The sequence below is a fragment of the Marmota monax genome, unplaced genomic scaffold (assembly GCF_021218885.2).
Source record: "Marmota monax isolate L192 unplaced genomic scaffold, Marmota_monax_Labrador192_F-V1.1 WCK01_AAM20220418_F8-fsc00061, whole genome shotgun sequence".
NCBI classification, from domain to species: Eukaryota; Metazoa; Chordata; class Mammalia; order Rodentia; family Sciuridae; genus Marmota; species Marmota monax.
The window spans coordinates 2344693-2350232 of record NW_026695230.1 but is presented as its reverse complement, the minus strand read 5'-3'; the positions used below and the strand labels follow the sequence as shown (position 1 = coordinate 2350232).

General features: G+C 35.1%; 1 non-coding gene across 1 annotated transcript; it reads left to right on the top strand.

The window, feature by feature from the left end:
* The first annotated feature begins 3527 nt into the window (after nucleotides 1–3527).
* Nucleotides 3528–3634, top strand: LOC124088672 (U6 spliceosomal RNA). The gene has a single exon (XR_006850432.1). It is a non-coding gene; the product is annotated as a U6 spliceosomal RNA (small nuclear RNA).
* Nucleotides 3635–5540: the final 1906 nt, after the last annotated feature.

The window sequence follows — 5540 nt, the reverse complement described above, 5'->3', positions numbered from 1 at the left end:
TTGATCTGATAATTTATAAGAACTTTACACATTTTTTTCAAAATTTTAAATGTTACATAGCATAAAATTTATTATTTAACAAAATTTGTTATTGAATTCAATGAAAATTGATACAAAATATTTTTATTCTTCTAATCTCTTATATTAACAGCTCTTATTTGTAATGATAATATCACATTTAGTTCACATTCAGTATATTTATCTTTCTCAGGCTAAGGGCCTTATGTAGATCATAAAGTAATAAAATGAAGCATCCATACTAAAACAAATCCCACACCAAACCAAAGAAAAGTAAATAAGTTAAACTAACTTCAGTTTTTTAAGTACAAATTAAGAAATGTTATGCTATTATGAGATCAATTATGTTTTACTATCAAGCTCAAGAAATTGTTTTAAAACTATTATAATCAAGAACTAAATGTAAGGGCTGGGGATATGGCTCAAGCGGTAGCGCGCTTGACTGGCATGCACAGGGCGCTGGGTTCGATCCTCAGCACCACATACAAATAAAATAAAAATGTTGTGTCCACTAAAAACTAAAAAATAAATAATAAAAAATTCTCTCTCTCTCTCAAAAAAAACGAACTAAATATAAAATGTCACACACTGTGACAAAATTGCTTAGTTTCCTAACCTATTGAAATTTTCAATGCTGCTACACATCAATTCACCACAAAATAAAACATTTATTATCCAAATGAACTCTTATGACTACATGTGACAAAATATGAGGTGAAATAAAGACAGTACAAACACAGATGATCACTGAATGTTTTTCGTTAAATTTTAAATTTGGTTTAATTATATGTGACAGTAGAATGCACTTTGTTATATATAATGGAGTATAATATCTCATTCTGGTTATACATGATGTAGAATCCCACCCATTATATAGGTATATATGTACAAAGGGTAATAATGTCTGTTTCATTCTACTATCTTTCCTACATCCATACCCCCTTCCCTTCCTTTATTCTCCTCTATCTAAAGTAACTCTATTCTTTCCAAGACCCCCAAAACTTATTGTGAATTAACATCTGTATATTAGAGAAAATATTTGGCTTTTGGTTTTTCAGGATTGGCATATTTTACTTAGCATGATATTCTCCAGCTCCATTTATTTACTGGCAGATGCCATAATTTCATTCTTTAGGCTGAGTAATATTTCATCATAATATATGCATATATGTCTGTGTGTGTATTTATGTGTGTGTATATATGTGTGTATATATATATATATATATATATATATATATATTTTTTTTTTTTTTTTCATTTATTCATCTGTTGAATGGCACCTAGTTGCTTTCATAGTTTAACTATTGTTAGTTGAGCTACTATAACCATTGATGTGGCTGCATCATTGTAATATGCTGATTTTAAGTCCTTTGGGTATAAATCAAGAAGTGGGAGAGCTGGGTCAAATGGCGGTTCCATTCTGAATTTTCTGAGGAATCTCCATAGTGTTTCCACAATGGTTGCAACAATTCGCATTCCCTCCAACAATGTATGAGTTTATCTTTTTCCCCACATCCTCACCAACATTAATTGTTGTTTGTATTCTTGATAATTGCCATTCTTACTGCAGTGAGATAGAATCTTAGTTTTGATTTGCATTTCTCTAATTGCTAAAGATGTTGAACATTTTTTCATGTATTTGATGATCGATTGTATTTTTTTTTTAGCTCTTTATACGTGCTAGAGATTAATGCTCTATCTAGGTGCATGTGGTAAATATTTTCTCTCATTCTGTATTCAATATTATTGATTGGTTCCTTTACTGACATGTAAAAAAATAAAATTAAAACCTATCTCTCATTCTGCATGAAACTCAACTCAAAGTAAATCAAAGGCTTAGACACTAGACCAGAAACCCTGCGCCTAATAGAAAAAAAAGTAGGCCTAAATCTTCACCATATCAGCTTAGGATCTGACTTCCTTAACAAGACTCCTTAATAACACGAAGTAAGATCAAGAATCAATAAATGGGATGAATTCAAACTGAAAAGCTTCTAATCATTGAATTTTTAAATCTTCTCTTGAGAGTGGTGGATCTACAGCAATTAGTACCTGTGTGCAGTTATTAGACTGGATAGAATTCCTGAAATAAAATGTAGGCATACTTCAAAATATGCCAAAACAAACTTTAGAGCATTGAATAAGTACTTTTAAAAATAAGATATAAAGGAAACCTACGTGTATGCAAATATGGGGCTGCAATGAAAGAAGAGAGATGGGTTTTCATATTTTCACTGGAAAAATACTGAGATGCATATGAAGAATGAGTTTAGTAATAAACAAGCTTCCCAATACTCTTTGAAGTGATGGATATATATATTATCTTTTGAGATGTGACAATAGCTCTTTAGATTTGTATATACCCAAACTTATGAAATTGTATGCCTTAAATAGTTGCCAGGTTTTGTGTATCAACTATAACTCCAAGAATTTGTCTTAAAAATGAAAAACTAAATAAAAAAATAGTTTGTGCACTCAGGAATTTGAAAAAGACTTGCACTTTGCAGGTTTGTTGAATGATAATTGCCTTTCTTAAAATAAGTTAGTTCCATGACCTTGTTGATTTCTTGAATGAACTTAATAGAACTTGTTATAATTTGCATCTTAAGCATCCCCCAAAGATCTATGTGGAAGGCTTGGTTCTCATTGTGGAATTTTTGGGAGGTCATGAATCCTTTAAGAGTCTGTCCTATTGCAAGGTCTTCTGATCACACAGGATACGACCTTCAAGAAAATATTGAGACTTAGACTGTTTCCTCTCTCTTTTTCACTTCTCACCATAAAGTGAGCAGCACACTCCCCATCCTGATGTGCTGACTTACAACAGGCCCAAAGCAATGGGGCCAAATACTTTAGGGGAGAAATCTCCAAAACTAAGTTGATGGATGGAGAACTGGCAAACACAGAAATTCAAATGTCCATGAACATCTGATATATACTGAAGAAGCACATGGAGACCTGGAGATCTAACTTTGAAGAACACACTTTCAAATTAAAAATAAACAAATATAAAGACTAGGAGAACAAATACAAATAATTTAGGGAAATCTAATTATTAAATTATTAGATGGAGAATTCTAATTGATTTTTTAAGATACAGAGAAAGAGAGAGAGAATTTTTTTTAATATTTATTTTTTAGTTTTCGGCTGACACAACATCTTTGTTTGTATGTGGTGCTGACCATCAAACCCGGGCCACACGCATGCCAGGTGAGCACGCTACCACTTAAACCACATCCCCAGCCCTCTAATTGATTTTTAGATACATTTTTACAAGTGATTTTAACACAACATATATTTTTTAAAACTAGAAATGTCATTTATAAAAAGTAATTATAGCTTGACATAAGTTTTAAAAAAATAAACAGAAGAACAATTAAGATTAATTGTCAAAGATTTTTTTTTAAGTGAGTGATCCACATATATGTCTGTATTATGTGTGTGGGTAATTTAACAATGATGATAAGTGGAAATTCGATGTTAAGATTATATTAAAATAATTATATCTTGTGCTCGCTTCGGCAGCACATATACTAAAATTGGAACGATACAGAGAAGATTAGCATGGCCCCTGCGCAAGGATGACACGCAAACTCGTGAAGCGTTCCATATTTTTACACCAATTGGAGGAGGGGCAGAGCAGAGCCGCTGCCCGCGCCTGCAAGGTAGGCAGACCTGCGACCGACCGGCGGATCAGGCCCAGCGGCCTGCCAGCATGGTAGACACTTCACCCCAATTGGAGTAGGGGCAGAGCAGAGCCTTCACCCGCGCACAGAACAGGCCCAGTAGCCCACCAGCGTGGTAGTCACATCACCCCCATTGGAGTAGGGGCAGAGCAGAGCCGCCGCCCTTGCCTGCAAGGTAGGCAGACCTGCAACCGACCAGCAGGACAGGCCCAGCGGCCCGTCAGCATGGTAGACAGATCACGCCAATTCGAGGAGGAGCACAGCCGCCGCCCGCCCCTGCAAGGGAGACTTTTCACCTATACAAGAGCAATATAAATATATAGGGGGGAAATTTCAAAAACACAACAGTTTCACCAAGCAGAAAGAAATGCGAGCAGTATGAAAAGACAAGGAAAGAAAGGACCACAAGCAATGCAGGTCAACTCAACTTTAGAAGAGGTAATAGCTGCAGCAGATGGAATTTCAGATAAAGAATTCAGGATATACATGCTTCAGATGATCTGGAGTCTCAAGGAAGACATTGGACAGCAAAATCAGACAATGAAAGATCACTTCGACAATGAATTACATAAACAAATCCAAGAAGCAAAAGACCAACTATACAGGGAGATAGAGGTTATAAAAAACAAACAAACAGAAATCCTAGAAATGCAGGAAGCAATAAACCAACTTAAAACTCAATTGAGAATACTACCAGCAGAGTAGAACACTTAGAAGATAGAACATCAGACAATGAAGACAAAGTATTTCAACTTGAAAAGAACATAGACAGCTCAGCAAGACTGTTAAGAAACCATGAGCAGAACATCCAAGAAATATGGGATAACATTAAGAGACCAAACTTAAGAGGCATTGGGATACAGGAAGGTATAGAGGTCCAAACCAAAGGAATGAGCAATCTATTCAATGAAATAATATGAGAAAACTTCCCAGACTTGAAGAATGAGACAGAATCCCAAATCCTAGAAGCCTACAGGACGCCAAATGTGCAAAATCATTAGAGATCCACACCTAGACACATTATAATGAAGATGCCCAACATACAGAATAAGGAGAGAATTTTAAAAGCTACAAGAGAAAGGAAGCAGATTACATTTAGGGGTAAACCAATCAGGATAACAGCTGATCTTTCAACACAGACTCTGAAAGCTAGAAGATCCTGGAATACCATATTTCAAACACTGAAAGAAAATGGGTTCCAACCAAGAATTGTGTATCCAGCGAAATTAAGCTTCAGGATGGAAGATGAAATTAAAAGCTTCCACGATAAACAAAAGTTAAAAGAATTTGCAGCTAGAAAACCATCTCTTCAAAACATCATCAGCAAAACATTACAGGAAGAGGAAATGGAAAATAACAATGAAAACCAACAATGGGAGGTAGGACAGTAAGGGGGGAAAATAATCAAAGAGGAAAATAAACCATGTTTAGTAACATAAATAAACAAATATGGCTGGAAGAACAACCGATATCTCAATAATAACCCTAAATGTTAATGGCTTAAACTCACCAATTAAGAGACACAAGCTAGTAGAATGGATCACAAAACAAGACCCAACAATATGCTGCCTACAGGAGACGCATTTGATAGGAAAAGACATACATAGGCTGAAGGTGATAGGTTGGGAAAAATCATATCACTCATATGGACTTCGGAAACAAGCAGGAGTGTCCATACTCATATCAAATAAAATAGATTTCAAGCCAAAGTTAATCAAAAGGGATAAAGCGGGACACTACATACTGCTCAAGGGAACCATACACCAATAAGACATAACAATCATAAATATATATGCCCCAAACGATGGTGCAGCTATGTTCATCAAACAAACTCTT